We start from the raw sequence: 7,801 nt of genomic DNA, 5'->3' as shown, positions 1-7,801 counted from the left end.
CGTTTAGTCAGTACACTGTACTCCATGAGAATCCATTTGGTATATCCTTCTCTCAAAAGAATGTTGGAGATAACACCAAGTGCCCTGAATGCGAGGCAAAAGGTATTGTACTTTGTGCCACTTGTTCTTATTCTGGCTTATATGTGGACTCTATAATGGAGAGTCATGGAATCATTGTCGAAATCCGATGTTTAGGTAACTTCAATTCTTCCAATCCATGTAAAAAAGACTTCTTTTCAAAACATAAAAAATTGCGTTTATCTCCATGCAGTGGAAACTTGTTTACCTTGCTACATTTTTGCTAAATCTCTGTACCTTCGATATTCTAGTAATTCCCAATCTACTTTCGTTACCTACATCTTGTAGTGACAAATTATTATTGATTTCCCCTGAACTCTTGAGTTGGTCTTTAGTTTTTGTTAGCAGTTAATTCATTCCATTTGCTCTGAATCTGATATATCATATGCACATTAGTAAAATATTTGTAACTACAGTCATGTTTAGGCTTCTCCAAGCAAAAAAAAAGAAAAAGAAAAGATAGTGTACAGTACTGACTTGGCGTATGTGTCGGTATGACTGCGAGGCACCTGTTACAGTGTGTAGTTATTAGTTTTTCTGGCGAACTCACCTAAGCATCGTCAGCAAACCAATGTAGTCTTGTCTTCCATTTGAGCACCTCTGCTTGGTGGGAAATGTTAAATTTTCTGATGCGAAGTGTTTCATGGCCAACAATTCAGAGACATGAGAGACATAGAGTTATGGAGAAAAAATATTGAGCAACTGAGAAAAACTATTGAAAAGGAAGGATTGATAGTATTTTTGTGATTCATTATGTTGCATGCTCCTAGGCATAAACATATTCAACAAGGGGAAAAACTAGTACAGGGAAACAAAAAAATTATTGTTAGATGTAATGTAATGTATGCTGCATTCTTTTAACTTTTATTTGAACTAGTAAGTATACAATTTACGGAGGAGCTGGCCTGCATGGGGCCCAAAATTTAATCAGTTACCTTTATAGTAATAATTCCACAAATAAATATATTTATCTTGGTGCTTGTTTTCTTATTTATGAGTCATGTGTGTTAATGTGTATAGCTTTAAGGGTTTTGTAATTTCTCAAATTTGGGACTTTTTTCATTTTCAGGAAATCCATTTCTCTAGTCTCGGTATATGATCATAAGTCTAATTCTAGTATATAAACTATACCATATATAACAAAACATGCATTATCTGTACAATTATTAAAAGTTGTGATTAAAAATTTAAAATCCTTAATTATGTTATGTATTTATGGCTAGTTCAGGTCTTGGAGCAGTTTGGAATACCGCCAAAGTAGAACCAGGTTCAATTGTTGTTTATGGACTTGGGACTGTTGGTCTTGCAGTAAGTATATGTACAGACTATGTGTCATGTTTTGTATTTTTCTCTTCATTTTAAATTTTCTAATCATATAAGTATCACGTACCAGGTGGCTGAAGGTGCCAAAGCAGCTGGTGCTTCACGAATCATTGGTGTCGACATTAACAACATGAAGTTTGAGCGAGGTTAGCTGTAATATCTATTTTATTGTCAAAATTTAATGAAAGGTGTTTAGATAGTTAAATTGATAATGGATGATTAATGTACAGTGGCTTAGGATATAGATCAAATCAGGGTAAAAAGGTTAATTTATTGTCACTCAAATGTTTTCCAATGTTATCAAAAATATTTTTTAGTCAGACGCAGATTCAATCAGATCATTTAGCTTATATTTCAGTTATTGTAATATAGCATGCAAGTGGTAGCAGTACCATAAGTGTTAAAGTTTTTTTATATTGCAAAATGACTGCTTGACTGACGCAGGTTTTATTGCTTTAGTGCATGCTTAACATAGGTTTTAGAATAAATTATAGATATGTGCATCATGAGTCTTTTTTTTGAACTTTTTTCATGTGTACTTCTAGTTCTCTTCTTGTTGATTTAGTGACAAGCCTCAAGCACGAAGTAGGCTCGGATGTAGAGTGGTATGTTGAGGAGCAGTACATGTTGGAGTAAGGACTTGACAAGTAGCTAGCCTCTTCCAAACTAAATAATTTTTTTGTATGATTCTTACTTGTTTTTATTTTAGTATATTTTAATTTAATTCACGTAGCTATCATCTATTACAAAATCCTCATTTTCTCTGTCTAAGTCCAAAATGCATTTCGTATTGATTCTTATGCAATTTGGTGTGACTTGTGTACAAGAGCAAGGAATGGTGAATGAGGGAGAAGTAGCTCTCTGCCTGGTTTTTTTGTATCCATATCAGGAGAGAGTAGAAGGGCAAAAAGTGCTTCTCCGCCTGGCTATTTTGTATAATTTCATATCCAAGGATAGTTGAAAAGTAGTATTTTCCTATCCAATGATAGCTTGGATGTTATGTTGTAGTTGTTGGCGTTAGAGACGGGACTCTTATGTAGTGGTATGTTTGGAGAATTGAGACTGTTATTTAATAGTTTGGTTCAAAAAACTGAGCAAATTTGATATTTTATTGATTATGGGATTGTTCTTTAAATAGAGTATATATTTGAAAAAAATTAAAAATACTTGTTATATTTGACTATTCTAGTGTATTATATGTTTACATATAGTGTTATATTACATATTCTAGTGTTGCTTAATTATAAAAAATTAGTATTACAATAGATAAAACAGATTGTAACAATAGGCTATGGGACCCACATGTGGGGTCCACGTTTGCAATCTTGATCGAACTTAATGTATCACTCATTTTGTGTTACATTTGGGCCTTTTAGTGTTACAGTAGTTGTCTATTGTAACGTTTTCTTCTCTGTTACAATAGATCGGTGAAGTGTTACATTAGGGTATCTATTGTAATGCTCGTATACGTAACACCCCTTGGTGTTACAATAGACCTAATGTAACGTTTTTGGGCCTATTGTAACACCATTTAGGCATTACAATAGCCCACTTATGGCGTAGTGATAGGATTTACATATGTTATGATGCTTTGAAGAAGGGATGAAATGATGGATGTAGACCTGTGATAGTGTTTGATGGGTGCTTCTTGAAACCTGTCTGTGGGGGCCAACTATTATCTGTAGTTGGAAGGGATGACAACAATCAAATGTTCCCAATTGCATATGTTGTGGTGGAGAGTGAAAATATTGAGTCTTGGAAGTGGTTTACTGAGCTCTTTAGTGCTGATCTAAATCTTGGAGATGGAGATGGTTATACTGTCATCAGTTACCAGCAGAAGAGCCTTGACAATGCCTTAAAAGATGTGCTTCCAAGGGTGGAATACAGGTTCCGCACAAGACACATTTACAACAATTTGAGGAAAAGGTACAACATTTAAATCAATTTTACTGCACTTATATGTTTTATTCATGCATATGCCTTGACAGATGGTAAACATGACATTGTATGTAGATTCCCATCACTTGCAGTCAAAAGAGCCTTTTGGCAGCTCATGACCAACTCTCCAAGTTGGATCCAAAACTGTGGAGTAAGGCTTTCTTCTGTACTCATTCAAAAACTGATAATATGAAAAACAATATGGGTGAATGTTTCAATGCATGATCATAAATGAAAGGTTAGTATATTGTTCTAATGTTGTGCTAATAAACTGTGTTAGTATATTGTGCTAATGTTGTGCTATTAAACTGTGTTATTAAAATGTTAGTATATTGTGCTAATATCAACTGTGCTAATAAAATGTTTGTTGAAATTAGGTACATGCCCCTTGTAACAATATTACAAGAGATGCACTTTAAGTTAATGACAAGAATGAGAGAAAAGAGAGATGAGGTCCAGAAAATGGAGCATTGATATGTCCAAGGATAAAGAAAATGTTGGATTTGCTTGTCACTGAGTCAAGAAATTGGGTTGCTTCTTGGGATGTTCAGAAAACATTTGATGTAAAATAGGGTACAAGGGTGGTCATGGTTGATCTTAATACCAAATCATGTTGTTGCAGGGTGTATGATCTCACTGGCATCCCATGTGAGCGTGTTATTGCTGTCATATATGAAAGGAGAAACCATTCAGTGGACTATGTCTCAGACTACTACAGAAGAAACAAGTATCTGACATCATACCAACAAAGTCTTGAAGCAATTAATGGTAAAGATTTCTGGGAAATCTACTCCACTGATGAGTTACTCCCACCTGATATCCGAAAGAAGTTAAGGAGAAGGCCAAAAAGGCAGAGAAGAAGGGAAAAGTGGGAAGGGGGAAACAGAAGCCAGTCAAATATTGTGAAGAGTCAATGACCTGTGGTACATAGATATAGCAACCCTAGGAAGATGCATTGCATCATTTGTGGTGATCCTGCACAGAGGAAAACAAAGTGTCCTTCAAAAGATAATCATCAGCAGCCACCTCCAAATGAACCAGTGATGACACAACAAAGTCAGGCTGAAAATGAAGTTGTGGTGACTAAACAAAGTCAGCCAAAGAAAAAAAGGCCTAAAGAACTGAAGAGACAGAAAATTCAAGTTAGGAGAAAAAACAAGACCGTAACTTATCATTTGAATGAGAACAACGGGGAAGATGAAGCCTCTTGTGGAAAAGAATATGGGACAAATTCCAACAAGGCCCAAAATGTGACTAGTGAAAAGATCAAAGGTAAGGAGATATTAACTAATGCAGATGCAAGCTACCATGAAGAAAAGGAATATGATTAGTATATTGAGGGAGAAATTGCATTCAAGGTGCCAAGAAAATTCATTCCCTTTGTTAATGACAAAGAAAGGGTTGCTTTATAAAAGGATGGTGCAACTTTTCAAGACAAGCTGTTAGGCTCAATTGGGGACAAGGATGTTTTCATGCCCACCTCAGGCTTTGTCCCTTTCCTTCCTCCAAGAAACACACCACCAGCTTCAACCTCTCCATCACTTGTACCTACCACAGTAGCAGGAGCAACATCTGGCACTCAACAGTCAAGCATCAGTGGATGAAGCACCAGCAGCAGTGGATGAAGCACCCGCAGCTCAAGCACCAAGTAGGAGGCCAACAAGGATACTTAAAAAAAGGGCAATCATGTGGACCAACACACCAGATAATCCAGTTGAACTTGGTGATTAGGTCTATAACAGTTCTTTGGGATTTACTTTTGCTAAGAGATATATTTAAGTTATTTGGTTTTGCTATGGTACTATAAGTATTTTAAGACTACCTTGGTTGTGTCTAAGGAACTGTTGTGTGGAACAGTTTGGTTTTTTGTCCAACTGTTATGTTGAACAATTTGGTATGGTACTAGTATGGTCGTAAACTTTCATAATGGCATTTAAGATTTTGGTTAACTATTCATAAATTTGTACGACATATTTCGTATGAATTATTTGGTATTAATTGTAAGTTAATTATCGATTGCAAACTAGTTGTGCATTCATATTTTCTAAAGTTTGCACTCATACATTTGGTTATTTTTCCATTGATTACATCCGGTTTCCACAACACTTCAAAATACATCATTCATTACATCCAACTACCTAGCATCTTCTACATTAACACAACTACAACATTCATTTTTGACATTAGTACTACTTGAACATTAACACCACTGCAACCAACACAATAAAAACATACACACACATCTGCAACTGCCTCTTCAAAACTTTGTTCTCAGCTTCCATTGCAATTCGTCCACAGATCAACTCCTCTATTTTCTTGAAGATTTTTTCCAACAAGTTTTAGTTTTTCCTATAGATAAATACGCCTATGATTCAAATGAGTGGTAACATCCAATGCTCTCCCAGTAAAATCTTCACCAACCCATTCGAAAAAATGGCATCCAAGTGCATCCTACCAGATTTATCAAACAAATTAGCACACAATAATTAGCAAAAAAATTATAATAAATTACAGACTTACATACCTTAGGTGTAGCACATGTAAAGAACCTTCTTCCTAGGTTTTTAAGAATCCAAGAAGTATTAACCTTAGCTCGTTTACAACGCACACAATATTTATGTTCCGCAATCTTGATCAAAACGGATGAAGAGCTGCCCATGGGGCTTTCATTTTCGAACATGTTGAGAGGCTAAGTGTATAAGAAATTGATGTAATACTGATTTTAAATGGATGTGGGTGATTTTTATGTCCAAGAACCCTTACTACACTTATATATACTAACTATAATGAAGGTTATACGTATACAATAGCCGAGTCAGCAAAAAGATTCGTTGCCACTCTATCCAACTGCTACGTGCCATGTAGACTTTTCTGTTTGGTCTATTGGTCAAGCCAATGTCCTAGTCATTATCCATTACTATAGTGGTGCATTTGAGATCCCTTTCATATTGATGAATTATTTGATATATGGAGCTCACTTCAGTGATTACTTTGATATATATTCCCATTATAATTAGGTTTTGAATTATGTTAAATAGGCGCATCAATGTTTTAAAAATCGAGAATCATATTTAATTGGTTAAACAACTGATTTAGAATTAAGCGGAAATCGGGAATTGATAGAATTAATCGGATTATAAATAGAATATATTTTAATATTAAAATATTATTTATTGTTATATTATTATAATTATATTAGTTATTTAGAGAAGAATATCAAATTGATCACTCGTTTCGTCCAAATATATCAAGTATGTCATTATTTTTCAGTTTGACTCATTTTGATCATTAATTTAAAATTTTGTATCAAATAAATCATCTGCCAGTGACTAAATCGATACAAAATTTTTTAACTTTTTAAGGGTTAAATATCAAAGTGGTCACTTAACTGAAGGACATATATCAATTTAATCATCAAATTTAAAGAGATATCATTTAAATCATTAAAGTTATTATAAATATCAAAATAATACCTCAAAATATATCAAGTATGTCATTACTTTCGAGTTTGACTCATTTTGATCATTAATTTGAAAATTTGTATTAAATAAATCATGTGTCAGTGACTAAATCGATACAAATTTTAACTTTTTAATAACTAAATTAATAGAAATTTTCAAATTATTAACCAAATTGAGTCAAATTGGAAAGTAATGACCTATTTGATACATTTTGATGAAATGGGTGATCAATTTAATATTTTTCCCTAGTTATTTATTAACAAATATTTATTTATTACATCATAAATTTTATAAGTATTCATATTTAAATGAATATGATATTTTAATTTTAATAAATTATTATATGTACTCCGATAAAGGAAAAACTTAAAAGAATTAATCGAATTTTAAAAATCAAATCGATTGATCACCTTGTAGAGAATTAATCGGGAATTAATCAGTTAAATCGAACAACACATATATAAGTATAACTTAATTAAGTTAATTTATACATTGAGAAGTGGGCTTGAGAATTAATATATTAAGATTAATATTCATAAAAAAATAATAAAAACTAATCTAAACCTTTATATCAATCTAATGTAACTGGCCCCTAAAGGCACCATGGAGAATTAAAATACACCCACTCACGTTAAATTTCAGCTAATCCCTTTCTTTTTTTAATTTTGATTTTTCCCGTCAATCAGTGAGCTTTTCTTAAAATATGATTTTATTGTATTTTTCTTCATCATCCAACGATCAATTTGCAAATCATATCTGTTATATTTTGACGCGATTGTAAAAAAGTATTATTTTAATTTTTAATTTTTATTATAAAAAAATTTTGAGGGAGTAACACCATATATATTTATTTATTTATTTATTTATTTATTTATATATATATATACCATATGTTACGCCTTATTTAAAACGAAAGAGCAATAATAATTAGACACTAAAATAATACTTCCTCCGTCCCACCGGATTCTTTATATATTTTTTCCTGTTGTTTGACACACATT

This window comes from Apium graveolens, chromosome 4 (assembly GCF_009905375.1).
Source record: "Apium graveolens cultivar Ventura chromosome 4, ASM990537v1, whole genome shotgun sequence".
Classification (NCBI taxonomy): Eukaryota; Viridiplantae; Streptophyta; class Magnoliopsida; order Apiales; family Apiaceae; genus Apium; species Apium graveolens.
Note: the sequence above shows the minus strand (reverse complement) of the source record.